The sequence below is a fragment of the Protopterus annectens genome, chromosome 1.part2 (assembly GCF_019279795.1).
Source record: "Protopterus annectens isolate FY-2018-M chromosome 1.part2, PAN1.0, whole genome shotgun sequence".
NCBI classification, from domain to species: Eukaryota; Metazoa; Chordata; order Ceratodontiformes; family Protopteridae; genus Protopterus; species Protopterus annectens.
Window position 1 is genome coordinate 859,122,525 of NC_056727.1, and position 19,320 is coordinate 859,141,844.

The window sequence follows — 19,320 nt, forward strand, 5'->3', positions numbered from 1 at the left end:
AATCATCACATTTGGATAGATTCACAGGGAGTGAGATCATACCCGCAGGAGAAAACTAACAAGATTCCTTGTACCACAGCTTTACCAAAATTGCACCTAGCTCTTGGTTGCACAATCAGGTTGTAAAGGTTTTGTGAGCATGTGTACAGCAGACAATGTATCAGCTCCTACAACTGTCTTGTGCTATAACAGTTCTCTGAAATATGTTGCAGATGTACCTGCTGACATAATGGTCCATGTTCTTATTGTGCCCTGTAGAGTGTTATTGCACTTTCCACAGTAAAATGCAAAACAACCAGCCACACATTTACAGAGTCTGCCTATTGACTGGTAGCCCTTCTTTTCATTTATTACATAAAACAAAAACAATCAATCTTTATAAATGAATTAACTATGTTTACATAATATCTGAGTTATATGTATACAACCAACAAATTTAAACAATGTTCGGCATTCTTGCAGTTTCAGTACATGACTGTCAGTTGGACAAAATGCTCGAGATACTGTAGCATCATTTTAACATGAAAAAAAGGATATTAATTAAAAGAAGCAGTTCCACTATAGAATACCAAGTTAGGCAGTCTACGCAACCATTTTGTCAGACATAGCAGCAGTCAAAAAGCTGTTTCCATGAGAGGTTCTTTAACACCACAATATTTCCTTATTAATAGCAAAGTAAAATGATCTTCTCTAACATAGAGGATTATGTTCGGATGTCTGATTGTAACCTGCTTATTATGTGTTTGAGACATGGATGCCAAGAAATTTACCTCAAGAATGAAGCTCAAGAGGTGAATCTTGGCATCCATGTTGAGAACACATAATAAAGGGTCATGATCAGAGAGACCTAATCATAATTCTTTGCAGTGCATGGAGCTTTATCTGCTACCTGTACTACTAGTTACAGAAAAATAAAAAAGCACAAAGGGTTTTGCTGGCTTTCCAAGCTGGTAAAGCACTTAGCGTGCACTGCCAAACAGACAGCAAGACCCCATGAAGATAAGATTTTTATACTATATTGGGGCAGATTGCAAAAATAAACATCAGGCAGAAACTAAGTTGTTTTGATTTCTCCCGCTGTCATTTACTGGCCAGTACTGTAATTTCTTAGTGTGGTACCCGATCTTAACAGCACTTAGAAAATTGCTTAATAATTGCTAAGATCGGGTCTCATCCTACTGAAGTGCTTAATTGATTTGTCTTTATTTCAGTACTGGAGCATAATGAGGGTGCTCCATGCACTAATAAAGTTTAAACAACAAGGAGAAAACATATGCCTTCTTGGTGGTCTTTAGTGAAGAACTCTGTTTGGGAAGACATCAATGTAAAGTTGAGTTTCTCAATGCAGGATGTGTAATTCACAGCTGCATGAATGCTGACTGATAAATAGACAAAATATGAATCAAAAAAGTAATCAAACTAGTCTAACAATCTTGGTATAAGGCAATGTAAAGGATCCTGGCCTTGTGAAATAGTCAAAATAACAAATCTCAATCACTTCAGTTTGCAAGCTATTCTTTTACTCTGCTTCTCTTAAGATGTTCAAAACTTGTAAAAAATGGAGCAGTTACTGTTACTATAAACTCAGATATTATTTTCTAGGTTAACAGCTTATTTCTTAAAATGGCATATAGTATGATGTCCTTGCATTCACTCCTGCAGTATTCTTCACCATATGGGATTCCCTGCCACAGATGCCCGAACAGCCAGCCAGTCTACCAACGACTACTTGTTGCTTATTTAAAAAGTGTGCAGAACATCACCCAAACACTCGTGTAGCATAGCACAGAGCATAAAGGTTATGTTCAGGCCCAACATAAACAGAACTTCTTTGCTGCCAGTTCCAAACGTTTCTTTTAACTATTAGACTGTTTTCCTGTGTCTGTTTCTGCCAGTTGAACACATTTTCGTTCTCCAGGGACTACCTGCACCTGCTTGCTCACTTCTTTGCAGTTGCAGATAAGTGCCCTGTTGGTTTTTTTTTTCTTGTTTTTAGTGCTCCTTGTGGTTAATGTCGTCCAGGAGGGGTAAATGCCAGGATGGGAGACAGATTCCTCATAAAGACTACCACAATGTGTCTTTTTTGCCTTGGAGCCTGTCATGACCATACGCCTTGTTCTATTTGTCAGGCGTTTGTTCTGAAAACCCTTTGCAGTAGACTTTCTTCACTTTCCTCGTATCTTGAGAAAGGACAGTTGTGTACACTTACCATAAATGTAGATGTTTGAGTGTATTCACTGCTGCAGTCATCACATTTTGGTTATCCCTGCCAGGGTAGACCTCGGCCGGCTCGAATACCAGAGACAGCATTTCTGCATCGGTTACTGTCACTTGAGGACTGACATCAGGTCGTCAGTAGTATAAAGTAAGGCAGCTGACGCCATTACATCAGTTTTTCTTCTCCTAATCTGTCAGGAGCCCCCAAGTAGGTGGCTAGAGTCTGGTGGAAGGAACCCCACCAGTGAAAAATAAATGCCAATAAGTCCATTGAAAACAAAGGAGAACAACAAGTTAGAAGGATAATAAAAGGAGAAAGAGAAGAAAGGGGGATGGAGGGTGGAACCAGGACTGCAACAGTGAATATACTTGAACATTTACATTTCTGGTAAGTGTACACAACTGTACTATGTTCTCCATGTTTCACTGTTGCAGTCATCACATTTGGGTTGATTCCCAAAGCTGAAGAAAAGGGTGGAGGCAGTGAATGAAACTAGGGGCTGGCTAGGATGCCCTGCAAGACTGCAGAAGCAAACTCTGCCCTAGATTTAGAGAAGAGAGGTAGGTGGTAATGCTTGGTAAAAGTGTGAACAGATGTCCAAGTTGCAGCCTCCAGGATGTCCCTGGTGGGGACTCCTCTGAGGAAAGCCGCAGAGGTGGAGGCTGCTCTGGTGGAGTGTGTCCTGACCCCCTGGGGGAGGCTTTCCATGCGGTTTATAGCAGAAATAGATGCAGTATGCTATCCATTTCAAAATGGTTTGTTTGGAGATGGCTTTACCTTTTGCCCCTGTAGCAAAGCTAACCAGCAATTTATCAGACTTTCTGAAGGATTTAGTCCTGTCTAGAGAGAATCTGAGCTGTCTGTGCACATCTAGAGAGTGAAGAATCCTTTCCCCCTTGTTCTGGAGATTAGGAAAAAGGGTGGGCAAATAAATGGATTGGTTGAGAGCCACACTGGACACCACCTTGGGCATGAAGGATGAGTTAGTTCTGAGGGATACCCTGTTCTGCATGAAAAATGATGAAGGGGTCCATAGCCATGAGTGCTTGCAGCTCAGAGACTCTTCTGGCTGAAGAGATGGCCAGAAGGAATGCTGTCTTCCAGGAGAGAAATTTAAGATCTGCAGAAGAATCTGGTTCAAAAGGGGGGAGGGTGAGCTTTTCCAATACAAAGTTAAGGTCCCAAGCTGGTGTTGGGCCCTTCTGGGTGGCCTCAAGTTGCTAGCCCCTCTTAGGAACTGTTTGATCAAAGGGTGTGAGAAAAGGGGCTGCTCAGTAGGAAAATGAGCAGAAATAGCAGAGGCATGAATTTTTACAGAGGAGAAAGAGGGACTACTGTGTAGTAAGTCAGCTAAGTAATCCAGGATGAGAGGGAGGGAGGGCTGTGCCGTACTGGCTCCCTTAGCCTGGGTCCAGGTGCAGAATCTTTTCCATTTATCAGCTTAAGACTTTTTGGTGCTAGGATGTCTGGTCTCATGGATAACATCCAGAACCTGTTTACTGAGGTTGGCAGATTGGTTCGGGGTTAGGGAATAAGTCAAGCTGCCAAATTGTGTGTCTACAATTGGGGATGCAAAAACTCCCCTTCCTTCTGGGTCGGGAGGTTTGGAATCTGAGGAAGATGTCATGGGGTAGCAAGGACAGGCTGTGCAGCAGTGGGCACCAGTGTTACCAGGGCCAGTTTGGAGCTATGAGAATGGGCATGGGGGTAGCAAGGACAGTCTGTGCAGCAGCGGGTACCAGTGCTGCCGGGGCCAGTTTGGAGTTATGAGAATGGTCCTTGTTTTTTTTTCCTCCCTTATTTTGAGCAGTGCACTGTGCCTTCGTTGAAGGTTGGGCGTCGAGCTGGCACCTCGGCACCCATAAAAAATCTACTGCCAATCATTAGCGGACTGGAGTTCTGCTGTGGTGAGCCCTAACCGGGAAAAGCTGAAAGAAGAACATTTTGAGCAGTGCCCTGGGGATGAGAGGTAGGGGAGGAAAGGCACAGACTGATAGACTGACCCAGGGGAAGGACAGGGCATCCACTTTCCAAGCCATGCAATGATGCTCCCTGGTGCAGAATATGCTGAGCTGATGGTTGCTGTGAGATGCAAAGAGGTCGACCTTCGGGGTTCCCTATTTATGAGTTATTAGGGTGAAGGTATTTCTGTTGAACTGCCACTTGTGTGGGTCCAGAAGATTTCTGCTTAAATGGTCTGACAGAGAGTTGAGAGAGCCTGGTAGGAATTGTGCTAGCAGGTGTAGTTGCATGACAGAGGCTGTGTGCCAAAGGGTCATGGCCAGCCTGCATAGACGGTAGGAATGAGTCCCTCCTGCTTGTTGATGTATCACATCACAGTGGTGTTGTCTGTTTTGATTGGGAGAGCCCCTGGAGAGAGAAAGGGCTTGAAAGCTATCAAGGCAGGCTGCACAGCCATCATCTCTTTTTGACTGATGTGCAGAGGGATTTGCTGTGGGCTCCACTGGCCCTGAATGCACCTGCTGTCCAGGTGTGCACTCCAAGTGTAGTCTGATGCATCTGTGGTGAGGGTCTGGGAGGAGGGCGGTGGGGAGAAAGGAATTCCCTTGTTGTGGGAGCACGCTGTAGCCCACCAAAGAAAATCTTTTTTGAGGCAAGGAATTACAGGTAGAGGAGTTTCCAGGTCTTGAGAGTGTTGGCACCAAAGGCTCTTTAGGTACCACTGAAGTTTCCTCATATGCAGTCTGGCATATGGAATGAGTAGTATGCAAGATGCCATGAATACCAGAGCTTGCAGGATCTTCCTTGCAGTTAGCTGGGGCCTGGTGGCTAGTTGAGAGAAGTAGGCATGATTCCCTGATAGGAATGTGGAGGTAGGCCTCTTTTAGATTGAGGGTGGCTAGCCAAGCGTCCTTGGAGAGCATGGGTAGCAGCTGCTGGAGAGTGAACATTTTGCATTTTGGGATCACCAGGAAGGTGTTTAGAATGGATAGATCAAGGATGGGGCACCAGGTGCACTCTTTTCTGGGCACCAGAAAAAGTCTGGAGTAGAAACCTTGGCCTATCTTTTCTGCTGGAACATGCTCTACTGCTCTCAAACATAGCAGGGAAAGGATTTGCTTTTGAGCCTCTGCCCACTGATTTGGTGGTAGATCTGGGAACCCTTTTGGGGTTGGAAGGGAAATTTTTATCCCTGAGACACAATGCTCTGAACCCAGTGGTCCTTGGTAATGGTGGCCCAGGTGCTTGAGTGAAAGGACAGTTTTCCTCCTAGGGGTAAGAGAAGGTGGGCAGAGGGAAGGGGTGGAGGAGATGAGTCATTGTGAGTTTTTACCATAAAGGTGTGGCTTAGAACTCCCTAGTTTTGAATTGGAGGTAGTCCACTGCTTAGATCTCTGCATTCCTTGGGGCTGCTGTCAGGGGGGTCTGCTTCCATGGGGGGCCTAGGCTGGGCTGGTTTACTGGGAGCAGGAAAGGACCAGTGTTTGGAGGGACAAAGCCTGTTGAACCTAGGGGGCTACACCTGCAATAAATCCTTAACTGTTTGCATAGATTTTGCTTTTTCTTCCATTTTTAAGACTTCTTCTGCCTTAGTGCCAAATAAGTTATCTTTGTGCAAGGGGGCATCCAAAAATTTAGATTTGACATGATTTGGCAGGGTCTGTTCCTTAATCTATACATACCTTCTCATGACAGATCCAGTAACTGCTGCCCTGCAGAAGCTTCTAGGGCATCAAAACCACAGTGCAAAGTGTGTTTAGTTACTTGACCAGCAGAATGCATTAACTGTTGTAAATCTTTAGATTCTGCCCAAGCAGGAAAGGAAGACATTTTTTGTTTAAGGAGTTCCAAGGTATGTTGCTGAAATTTCAGCATATGGAACTGACAATTTAGTGCCCTGATAGCAAGAGTAGCTGAAGTATATACTTTCTTACCCCATCTGCCCAATGCTTAGGAATCCCTGTCTGAGGGGGTGGGATTCTTAGTAGATGTTGCTTTAATTCCTTTTGGCCCTTGAGAAATGACCTCAGGGTCACCTGTAGGATTTTTAAAAAGATATCTGTGTGAGTCAGGGACTCTATAGTACCTGTCTGGTTTTCTGGGAGCAGGAGGAAGGGCGTCAGGAGTCAAGCTGGATTTGAGGAAAACATTCTCCACAACATCCAGGACTTGGGAGATGGCCAAAGGTCTGTGTTGTGGAAGATCTAGGAATTCTCTGAGTCTCTTTTTAGACTGAGGGTAGTACTGACTCTCCCATTGGAAAGGCTCCCTTAAGGTATGCAGGGTTTTCCCAAAGGAAAAATCCTCTGGGGGAGAGGCTGAAGGAATGGAATCCTCTCTATCAGAATTCTCATAAGTGGAGAGTGGTTGCATGTCTTCCTATTCAGATGCATCAGATTCATCTGACTCTTGTTCAGACAAAATTACAGGGGATAGATCTTTTTTCCATTGGGGGAGGGCAGCTTGGCTTCCCCTTATCAGCATGATAAGGTCTTCCACCATTTTAAGCATTTGAGACTGAGCCAAGGTAGCAGGTGCCTGACAAACTCAGTAGTTTTAGAAAGAACGGTAGTCGCAAAAGAAGACATCGGTTTGTGTTGAGATTCGGTAGTGCGAAGGACTTCCTTGGAAGTCAGTGTCTGCTCAGCGGCTCCAGACCCATCCAAGGTTGAGATGACCACAGGATCCTTAGTCGAAGAAGAGTTTTGCAGCATGCCGGACTCCAAAAGGGTCTCAGTAGCGGCCTGCAAATCAACAGAAGCGGGCATCAGGGGCTGCGAAAGCGCCTCACTGAGGACTGGAGAACTGAAGACTAGCTTAACAGAAGCATCGTAGGTCAGCTTGGACCTGTGCGGTCTGTCTCTGTCTTTATCTTTACATTTTTCAGAAGATCTGCTGTCGGATGGCTTACCAAAGCCATATCAGAATTCGATGACTGTAAGCTAAAATATCTGGCTACAATAAGGGCCCGACGATGGATAGTTTTGGCATTGAACAAAGCACAGAAACGATACGAGGGATGTCGTGGTCTGGGCCTAAACAAGTGTCATAGTAAGAGTGGAAGTCTCGGTGTGGTATTTGTTTTCCACAGGCGAGACAATTATCAACTTCTTCTGACATTGGTCAGTGCAAGAAAAAAGGATCCCAATGGGGTACTTAGCTATAGAAGACTTCAACTTCAATTCAGTAGATGAAAACTCAGGTAGCGTCCGACCGGCAGTCGTGTGAACTGCTTCTGCTTTAGGCTCCACGACAAGAAAAACTGATGTAATGGCGTTGGCTGCAAAATACTACTGACGACCTGATGTCAGTCCTCAAGTGACAGCAACCAACACAGAAATAGTAAGTCTCTGGTATTCAGGCCAGCCAAGGGCTACCCTGGCAGGGATAACCCAAATGTGATGACTGTAACAGTGAAACACGAAGAACATCCAGTGTCTTAAGCATCTCGCTAAATACAATGGAAGGAAACTCCCACTCCAATGGTCAGCCGTTAGGGAAGAAGATAAAAAAGGTATGACCAGAATCATCCACTGTACAGCCTCTGCCAGGTGTTTCTCCAGAGGTCGTTACAAACCCGGAGGCTTGCCAGGCTGTGTTGTCAGATTAATCTACCGTAAACATGTTGGAGGCCAGTGAGGGTCTGGCTAGCAGCATGTCCACAGCGAGTTTGCAGGAGTCCATCCTGGATGTTCAGGGGGAACCAAGGTTGATTTTTTTCTGAGGGGCTTATGGGAGTTCCTCAGTCTTTGGTTGGGGAAGAAGCTCCTACTACGGTTCTTGACTGCTGTCCCAGGTCTGAGCCTTTTCAGTTTTTTGGAGGGGAAGTTCCTTTAAAAAATTAACAAAAAAAATTAAACATGTTTCTTCAACTCCTATGGATCCACAAAGTGAGTGGTAGGCCTTCACTCGGGGGCTATTTACTGCATTAATGTCCTTAACACTTCCTCAAGGGGTTTCAGTTCCTGCTCCTTCTTGGTCCTCTACTCCCCTTAAAAGGGCTATAGAATAGGATTCTTCTGAGGATGAGTGGAATTCTGATAATGAATCCCTGATTTATTCTACTCAAATTCCTCCTCCTTTGGAAATTGGGTATGAAGAGGAGGACTCTATAAGTACAAATGTTCCTTCTGAGGAAATTTCCTTTGGGGGGACACTCTCTAGAATGATAGATTTTTTAAGTGGGATTGTGCTCAGGTCTCTGATATCCATAAAAGGTACTATGAGTTGCTGCAGCTGGAATCTCCTAAACTTGTGGCTATTCCTCCTGTTTTGGCTGCTTTGCTGGATGCTTTTTCCAGTGCCTCTCATGTGCTTGATTCTCTGCCTCCTGCTCCCAAGAAGCCCGACAGGTTTTATACCATGCCTGAGGATTGTTCTTTCCTGTATAAATGTCCTGCTGCTGACCCCTCTGTAGTGTCTGTGGCCTCTAATAAGCCACCTCAATTGTTTCCTTCGGCCAAGTTGTTGCCTTCTGACAAAGACAGCAGAACTATGGAACGGTTGGGTAAGAAGGTTTACACTTCTACTACCCTAGATTTTAGAGCTATTAATTATCAGACCCACATGTCTAGGTTTGTGTTGGCTCTTCTTTCTCAGGTCTGTCAACTTATTTCTGATTTTCCAGACTCTGAGGGTAAAACTTCTATTCTTTCCTGCTAGGGACTTCCTCTCAACATGTTCATCACTCTATTAAATGTAGTTATGATGCAGCAGATGCCTCTTCTAGGGCTGATGGTTTTGGTTCGGTTATGAGGAGGTATTCTTGGCTTAGACTTCAACCGCTACCTGATGATATTAAAACTAAGTTGATGGATGCTCCTCTGGATTCTAAACTTTTCTTTGGGGAAGTTGTTGCTGGTTTAAGTCCCTTCAGGATAAGGGGAAGGCTTTACAGGAGCTTTAACATATGTTTCTTTCTCTTGTTCCTAAATTTCAGAGAAATTACCTCGCTAAGCCTTTGTTCATAGGCAAGACTGCTCTTTTACTAAAGGCAGGAAGAGTGGCAAATGGGCTCCTCCTGCTAAGGCTACTCAGTTTTCAGGGACTTTGAAGCCTTCCCTTCGAGATAAACCAGGTGTGTGACTATCCATCTCTTGCCAGCCACATTCCTCTTTCACTTCACCTTTCTCTCTCTCTTCCTGTTTGGCTTCAGATCACTCAGGATTCTTGGGTTCTGTTGTTCATTTGTCAGGTGTACATCATGGTGTGGAAATCTCATCCTCCTTTTATGGGCATTCCTCAGCTTCCTCATGAACAACTTCCCATTTTCCCAGAGGCTCTTCAAAATCTCTTGTCTCAGGGTACTATTCAAGAGGTCCAAGAACAAAAGACCAAAACGGCTGAGTTACATCCAATACTTTAATACTTTAATAAAACAATAAGTAAAGCAATACAAAGCTTTCAGATAAAATCCTTCTTCAGTGTGATAAAAGCTACACCCTACTATAGTAAATTTAAACTAAAATCAATAATCATGTGATAACAAACAGCCAACCAAAGGACACAATCAATTAAAAGCACATAAAAACTTGCCTCTATATGAGAAAATATCATTTTAAGCACAGTTGTTTGCATTTCAGCACAGGTTTCAAAGATACCATAGTATTTATACCAGGTATTTGATCAGCTTGTAATTTGATAATCCAAGCATATTCCTTCATCTCTAAATCACATGGTTATCTAAATGTTATCATATGATTACTGATTTTAGTTTAAATTTATTATAACAGGGTGTAGTTTTTATCACATTGAAAAAGGATTTTATCTGAAAGCTTTGTGTTGCATTACTTAATGTTTAATTAAAGTACTGGATGTAACTCAGCCATTATGTTTTTTTTTTTGTTCTTGGACTGCATATTGGTAATGGCAAGCTTACCACAGCATTCTAATTTCTCTTTTGATTTTTACTATTCAAGAGGTGCCTGTGTCCCACCAAAGGGGGAAGGGTTCTATTCCAGAATGCTTCTAGTGCCCAGAAAAGAGGGCACTTGGAGACCTATTCTAGACCTCTCTCATCTAAACACTTTTCTAAAAGTATTTTCCTTTTGGATGTTGTCCCCTCAAGTCTACATGGTGTCTTTGGATCTCAAGGATGCTTATCTCCATATTCCAATCCATCCTCTTTATAGGAAGGTTTTGCATTTCTCTGTTGCTTCCTGGCATTTTCAGTTCTCTGCTTTTCCCTTTGGCCTTTCTACTGCCCCATGGTTTTCACCAAATGCCTTGCTCCTGTGATTGCTTTTTACAGGCTTCAAGGGATCCAAAAAAGAAGTTATGTACTCACCATAATGTTTCATGTGAGTTGTTCATCTCGCCTTCATTCTTACAGATGGGTTTGGAGCTGATCCTCGGCTCCGAGTCAGCCTACTACAAAGCTCAAGGTCTTCAGACAGCTCGAGGCCAAGTCCCTATCTCATGATGCACCTTGAGTTACCTCAGATCTTGTTTGCTTTGTCTAACAATACTATGTGCCATTCTATCACATTTTTATGAAAAACCCATAGAAAGACTGATCAACCATGATAAAATTAGTATCTCGGTCCTTGAAAAACCCTGGAGGTAGTAGGAGGGTAGGAAGTAAGAATGAAGGCGAGATGAACAACTCACATGGAACGTTATAGTGAGTACATAATTCTTTATGTGAAGGTGTTCTATCTCACCGCTCATTCTTACAAATGGGTAGCGTCTCAAGCATCATCTTTCTCGGGAGGCTCACGGGAGTATGTTTTTCAGAACAGTAGAACCAAGGGAGGCCCTGTCCCTGGAGGCCTTATCAACTTTGTAATGAGTGATAAAAGTATGAGGTCTTGACCAAGTGGCTGCTGCACAAATGTTGTCTATAGGAAGCCTAGCAGAAAAAGCAGAGGATGTGGACACTGCTCTGGTAGAATAGCCTTAATTTTGTGTTGTAAAGATAAATTGGCAGCTGATGCAATCAGATTACCATTTAGATAGTGTTGTTTTTGCCACTGGCATACATTTCCTAGAATCTAAAAGGGAAACAAAAAATTGTTCTGATTTTTTTGAACTCTTTGGTTCTATCCAGGTAAAATCTGAGCTGTCTATGAACATCAAGCTTGTGCAGCATATACTCTAAGTTGTTGGTGTGTTTTGGGAAAAACACTGGTAAATCTATGATTTGGTTAAGGTTAGCTTCAGTACACAATTTAGATAAAAATGAAGGATTTGTTCGCAGGGACACTCTGTCAACATGAAAAGTCAAATGTGGAGGTTTTATGGACAAGGCATGAAGCTCTGATACTCTATGGGCAGACGTAATGGCTATTAAAAAGATAGTCTTCCAATACAAACATTTTAAATCACATGAGGAAGCTGGCTCAAAAGGTGGGAGAATAATGCGTGAAAGCATAAAATTTGGTTCCATGGGGTATAATGGGATTTCACTGGTGGTCTGAGGTGGAAGGTCCCTTTGAGAAAGGCTATGGATAGCTTGTGTGACATTATGTTCAATCCTTCAAAGCCAAAGTGAAAATTAGAGATGGCGGCAAGTTATACCTGAACTGTAGCTGCTGCAGCTCCTTTGTTGAAAAGCATAGTCAAAAATTCTAATCGAGTGGAAATGGGGGCTTGGTAGGGATTAATATTATTCTGAGAAGCCCATATAAAAATCTCCTCCATTTGCTAAGGTATAACTTCCTAGTAGCGGATTTATGAGAAGATATTAAAATATGCTGCATTTCGTTTGAGAGGTTATGGAACCTGGCTGTGTTGGGAATTGGTGCAGCCAAGCTGTTAATTTTAGGGACTGAAGTGACGAATGAAGAGCCCCCGACAAATGCATCAGAAGGTCTGGAACTGGGTCCAGAATCCAAGGCTCTTCCAGTAGATGAAGTTGAAGGAAGGGAAACCAAATTTGATGAGGCCAATGAGGGGCTATTAGAATGATGGTCCTTCCCAGGGCTTTTGGTTTCTGTTATACTTTGGGTATAAAGGGAATTGGTGGGAATGCATAGAGGAGACCCAGAGGCCAATCGTGTATGAGTGCATCCCTTGGGGAATCTCCCAGAAGGGGAATCAGGGCAAAGTAGCTTCTGCATTTTGTGTTCATGTGGGAAGCAAAAAGGTTGCAACAAGGCTGGCCCCACCTGTGGAATATTCTCTCTGCTATCTCTTTTTTGAGGGACCACTCGTGAGGCAACAAAATTGCCCTGCTCAGTTTGTCTGCCATCATTTTGGAATTCCCTGGGATGTGCATTGCTATCAGAAAACACTGGGTGGATGTAGCCCACCGCCATACTCTTAGGGCCTCGTGACAAAGGGGATAAGACCTCGTTCCTCCTTGATTGTTCAAGTACCAGACCACTGACATGTTGTCCGTCTGAATCACATTTGTCCCCAGAGGGAGAGAGTCCTGAAAGTACTGCAATGCCAAAAGTACCACTCTCATCTCCAGGACATTGATATGCAGATGTGTCTCTTGTTCGGTCCATGTGTCTTGGGCTGTTCTTCCCTGAAAATGCTCCCCCACCCTATCAATGAAGCGTCCTTGGTCACTGTGGCTACTGGTGACGGTAGGATAAAACGACGACCTATCCTTACTTGAAGAGAGGTCAACAACCACCAAAAATCCTTTTTGCATGTGTTTGTTACAATTATGAGATGAGACATTGGGAGCTCTTGATAAGACCATTGAGTGAATAGCAGCCATTGTAGAATCCGCATGTGCATACGACCCAATGGTATTGCTATTATTGCAGCTGCCATCATGCCTAACAACTTTAGCACTTCTGATGCTGCAGCCTTAGTCACTGGATATGATGTTCTGGACTTGCTGACAAAGTAGTAAAACTCTTTCTGCTGGAAGTTTTAAAGTGGCGGCGGTGGTGGTGTCCAATTCTGCTCCAATAAAAATGATATGTTGCGATGGCGACATGGCAGATTTTTCTGAATTTATGGTAATTCCCAGATGATTGCAAAGAGTAAGACTGGTGTCCTGTGCTTGTATTAGCTGATGCCTGGTGGTGGCGGTGAGGAGCCAATCATCTAAGTACGGAAACACCTGGAATCCTAAATGCCTCAGGTGAGCCGTGACCACTGCCATACATTTGGAGAACTCTCTGGGAGGGCTGTAGTGAGAACAAAGGGCAGGGCTCAAAACTGATAATGATTGGCTCCCAGCCAGAAGCACAGATGATCCCTGGATGGTCTGGCCATTTTTATATGATAGTACGCATCCAGTAGATCTGTCAAGCACATCCAATTGTCTTTCCCTAATAAGGGAAGTATCGACTGAAGTGTGACCATCTGGAACTTCTGTTTCTTGACAGATCTGTTTAGTCTGTTGAGGTGCAAAATAGGTCTCCAGTCCTCTGTCTTTTTTGGAACTAAAAAGCATCTTGAGTAAGTTGTGGATCCTGTCTGGTCTGCTGGGACTAGTTGGATGACTCTTTCTCTTAGCAATGTTTGGACCTCTACTGTTGCTTGTTCCCTGTAACTGGGTGGAACATCCGGGATTTTTGTTGTCAGTGGAGGGGGAATGGCAAAGGGGATGAAATATCCTCTGGAAACTATATTTTATACTCAGTTGTCGTTTATTATTTTGAGCCACCCATCTGGATACAAAGATAAGCGACTCCGACTGCCTCCAGAGCAGGACAGTCGAACCTCCTTTCAGGAGCGCTGGTAGGGCTTCCCAAAGAACTGGTCACTGTCACCCTGGTTTTGCGGACTCCCTCTGCCGCGAGGGCAGCATCTTCCATTATTGCCCTCTCCTCTGCCCCTGGAGGGGGATTTACCACGCGTATCCAGAAAGGTTCCTTGGGCTTTTCGGAACCACATCTTTCCTCCCTTTTGACCCTTGGGGTAGGGTCTAGTAGGGGTGGAAAAACGGACTCCGACAGCAGACAGAGTCCTTCCTTCCTGCTCACACCTGGTCAAAGTTTCCTTAACTTTGGGCCCAAAAAGGGACGAAACATTAAAAGGGATGTTGACAAAGGATGACTTAAAGGGCTCCGTGAAGGAACACAAGTGCATCCAGGAGTGCCTCCTGAGAGCAATTCCTGTACCCGCTGCCCTACTCATTCCATCAGCTGCATATGAAATGAGACACATGGACGAGTTCACTATAGAATTGAGGGTAGCAAGCTGGGAGGCGACTTTGTCTGAAGCTCCTACAGCTACCATATCCTGAAGAGTATCTCCAAGCTCTTTTAGGAGATCTCATTGCAGTCTTGTAAAATGTGTGAGATAGTTCAGTGAACGCATGGCAAAAGTCACTGAACTGTACATGAGCTTCCCGTATCTATCCATGATCCTAGAGTCTCTGCTAGGAGGATGGATAGAGGAAGAAGTTTCTGACATCTCCTTTTTGGTGACTGCCGCCACCATATGGGATCAACTGTCACTCCCTTAGTGAGAATGGACTTATCCTGACGGGAAGAAATACATTTGTTGAGCCTCCTAGGGACAGGCTCCATGGTGTCTGGAGACTCCCATGTCTTTCATGAGAACAGCTCCATGTGCTCATTCAAGGGCTGAGACACCCAAGAGGTGGAGGGTTGAGACCCAAAAGCCTTCAGGAGAACCGACTCATCTTCAGTAGGGTTGGTAGACTTCCAGTCACCCCTCTGCTTAAGGATTTCTAATATCTCTGCAAATGAGATATCTTCAGAGGGCGACCGTGGGGACCCTTCTAATTCATCTAAGTCGGTATCAGACGTGAGAGACTCCTGCGGGGAGTCTAGGTGCTTCCTCTTGCAAATTCTCTTCCTGGGAACCTCATCAAAGGAAACTTCTGGTGAGGTCTCGGAGGAGCAGGGGCCAACCAGTCGGGCTTCCTGAGGCTCAGGGTCTCTACGCTTCAAAGGGATCTGTGAGGCAGAAGTAGACAAAGGTGCTTTTGGGGAGGAGGTAGTTGGACCTGAAGTTGTAGATGTCTTGGGGGAACATCACTCTCCTCATGGCTTCAAAAGCACCTCTACTCCAATGAGAAGGGACTGCTGGATCCAAAGAAACAACCGATCCCCTCAGCACTGGAACATTGGGCTCCAAACCAGAGGTAGGAGCTGAACTCATCCAAGCTGAGGCCCCGAGAGGCAAAGTCGGAACCAACAGGTCAGTCCGACTATCCTCCTTGGACCCGACCAGAGAATGTCAGCTCCTAGACTCCTCAATAGGTGCCAAGGAAGTCAGAGTAAATGGAACCGATGGCACTGGAGCAGGCGTCGGCTCCAAAGGCTCAATAATCATTAGGTCCAACTCCTCTGGCTCTGAAGGATCGGTATGGCTCGGAGGAGGAAAAAAGTCGATGGCATAAAAGTCTTCGATTCCGAAACCAGTTGGGTTGGAGCCAATAAAAATTTAGCAAATGCCAGTGCCTGTAGCAACTTCTGCACCATACGATCCACATCCAAATCAGATAGGCTGATCGAGGCCCAAGATGAATGTATGGAGGGAGGTACCAACTGGAAAACAGGAGACTTTAATACTTCGGAGACCAATTCCAGTACTGGTGACCAGCTCTGAAAAGACAGGACGCTCGGCTCTGAAGGCTGTGGAGCCGATGTTGACGTTTTTTTTATTTTGTCACATCAGTAGAAGAAGCCTTAGAAGACTTTGAAGACTTGCTAGACTGGCTAGATTTATCCTGGTCACTCAAAGCTTCCTGAAATTAAGATTTTAAAAGTCCTCTGTCAATGAGATTTCTTTTTCTCTTATGTAAAACTCTACAAGAAAAAGAATGGCAAATGGAGCAGCTCATTTGCAAGTGCAAGGCTCCAAGACAATAAACACAATTTATGTGACTATCTGTCACAGACATCTTTTGTCCACATTTTGGATGCTTTTTAAAGCTAGACTTAGGATGCTTGTCTTTCTCCTGGCCAGCCATATTAAATTCTACAGCACCAAAAATTCTACTGTACAATAACAGATTGTAGTCTCAAAGAAGAATACACACACAGACACACACACACACACACACACACACACACACACACACACACACACACACACACACACACACACACACACACACACACACACCTTTAGCAAACATACAGTAATTAGCCCTAAACAACAAATAAGCTGTATAAGAATAAATGTGATGTAACTATAACCATCTAAATGCACTCACACACACTATAGTTTAAAGATTCTTATTTAAACTTCAAAGCTATATATATAACTATGCTAATATTTTATGAAGGCACACCAAAGAAGGGAAGGGAATATTAAAGACCTTTAAAAAATGAAGGTCAAAGGGAGAAGAATTATCTAATATTAAGCTATCAAAGTTATAACTATGAATAACTATCACTAACTATTATAAGTAATACCAAATGTAGTAAAGTATTTAGAAAAAAGCTATACTGGCCCGAGCTGTGCTAGGAAATCTCCAATCTATTGCAGCGGCAAACTAGATCTGAGGTAACGCAAGGTGCATCATGGGATAGGGACTTGGCCTCGAGCTGTCTGAAGACCTCGAGCTTTGTAGTAGGCCGACTCCCATCTGTAAGAATGAATGGCAAGATAGAGCAACTTCACATTATTTCTTTATTTAAACGACCTGTTAATTCAGGCATCCTCTCCAGAGACCCTTTTGCAAAATCTTCATTTTGCCATTTCACTTCTTCATAGCCTGGGTTTTAGTATAAGTTTCAAAAATTCTTCTCTAACTCCTTCTCAGAATCATGTTTTTCTGGGTTGCAGGATTCAGATGGTGCCAATGCTTGCATTCTTGCTTCCTCCAAAGGCCTTAACTCTCATTTCTTTCTTTCACACTTTTTTTCCATTGACTTCCATTACTGCCACGGAGTTTCTGAGAGGTCTGGATTTCATTGCATCCACCATTCCAATGCTCCCTCTGGCCAAACTTCAGATGAAAAAGTTTCAGTTGTTTCTAAAGTCAGTGAGCTCTAACATGCACATCCTCTAGACTTTGTGGTTCCTCTTCTTCCTTGTCTCTTGCAGGAACTTCACTGATGGATTCACCAACTGTCTCTGAATCCAGATTCATCCCGCCTCTTCCCTCTCAGGAATTTTTCACAGATGCAGACAAGGGAGGGGGCAACATTTGGCTCCCTGAAAGTACAGGGGGTCTGGCCGCCTCATCAGCAAAAGGAATACATCAATGTCAAAGAGGTGAAAACTCTTCTGCTGGCTCTTCAGGCCTTTCATCATCTTTTCTCTCCAGGGCCTCTCAAGGTTTTCACAGACAATACCACAGTGATGTGGTATACCAACAAAAACAGAGGAATGAGATCTTATCTCCTTTGCCAGTTGGCACTTCTGGTATGGGATTTTGCTGTCAAGTATTAAGTGACTCTTCAGGCAATTTATATCCCTTCCAGTTAAAACACTGTAGCAAACACTTTGAGCAGGTTCTTAATGCAGCCCATGAATGGATGCTTTACACTAACGTGTTTCTGGATATTATCCACCACTGGAGTACTCCTCAAGTGGATCTTTTTGCCTCCTCTCTGAACAGACAGCTTTCTCTATTTTGTGCCAGAGTCCCAGGTCCTCTGGTATGGAAGATGGACTCCCTCTCATTTTCTTGGAAGGGGATGTTTCTTTATGCATTCACTCCCCTTCCTCTCATTCCGAAGGTCCTATTCAAAATTCAAAAGGATACTCACAAAATCATGTTGGTGACTCCTGTTTGGCCATGACAGCACTGGTTCCCTCTACTTCTGCATCTAACTAAGGGCAATTATTACAAGTTACCTCACAGGGTAGATCTAATCACACAAGACAAGCGACCTCTCATCCATTCCCACCTGTCCACACTTCAATTAACACTGTGGATGATAGAATTTTGATTCCTCATAGACACCTGTTTTTAGAGGATGTGCTGCAAGTCTTGCAGAAGGCCAAGAAACCTAGTACTAGGAAATCCTACTTATCCAAATGGAAGAGGCTTTCTATTTGGTGTCTCTCTCGCAACCTGGACCCACTTACTGTGGACATTCCTTTGGTTCTCTCTTATTTGTGTGAGTTGCTCAATGTTGATTTGGCCTATTCTTCTATTAAGGCCCACTTATCAGCTATCTATGCTTGTTTGCCTTTTTCTCCTCCTCTAGCTTCTAAATTTGAGATGAAACAATTGTTAAAGACGTCCTTAATTTATTTATTATTTTTATTTTATTTTACATTTGTTGACCAGGCTAGTCTAACTGGATACATGTCCATTTTCAGTAGAGGCCCAGGGAGAAAAGCTCCAAGATTAAACTAGTATACATTAAAAAAAGTAAATGTAAAACATAAAATAGCACATGTTAATATCAGTAGTACAATAATGCATTACGCTAACATAATAGGAATTAACATGAAAAAACAGTCTATGCACATCAAGCTAAAAATGACTGAATAAAATATTGCTGTAGGCTTACACACCTACACACACATAACACATGAATGCACAACTCACACATATTTACATGCCCATACTTGTGTGGACTTGAGCATACAGGTGGATACAGGCAACAAAATAGAATGTAGCATCCGAAAGATATGTTTACAGATTGTGGCAATATGCTAGATGTGGAAACAATTTGACTGAGGTATATAGGTTGAATTAAGTTCCACGTTGTGGTAGGGAAGAGATGAAAGATCCTAAGTAATTATTTTGTTTGTAGCAAAATTCATACACAAATAACATAGATGGCATATGTACAAGATCATTTAGTGAGAGGATGCTGAGTCATCTTACTAGGTGGATGGTTGGGAAAGGAGAAAAAAAAATTGTCAGTATGCTATACAGTTAGTGTTAATCATGGTTAGTACAAGGGCATAGCCATTGTGCCTTAAGGAGTAGTTTTAGTTGGTGCTTAAAAAGTGTTAATGATGGAAGAAGTTGTAGGTTGGTGGGGAGTCTATTCCAAAACTTACCCACGGAATTTGAGAAAAGGGAGTCCTCTGCTTTATTATAGGATTTCTGAATGTTTACTTGTAATTTATTTGCAGAGAGAAGGGTAGTGAGGTTTCTGTAGGGAGAGATTAGGCTTTTGAGAATAGGAGTATTGTTAGGATGAAAGAGTATCTTATGGGAGATTATAACTTGTTGAAATATAAGCTGGTTTTGGAGTTCTAGCCAACCTAGCTGTCTGAGATTTATACAGTGATGTGTTCTATATGGTGAACCTGTGGCAAATCTAGCAATGTTATTATAGGAAGTT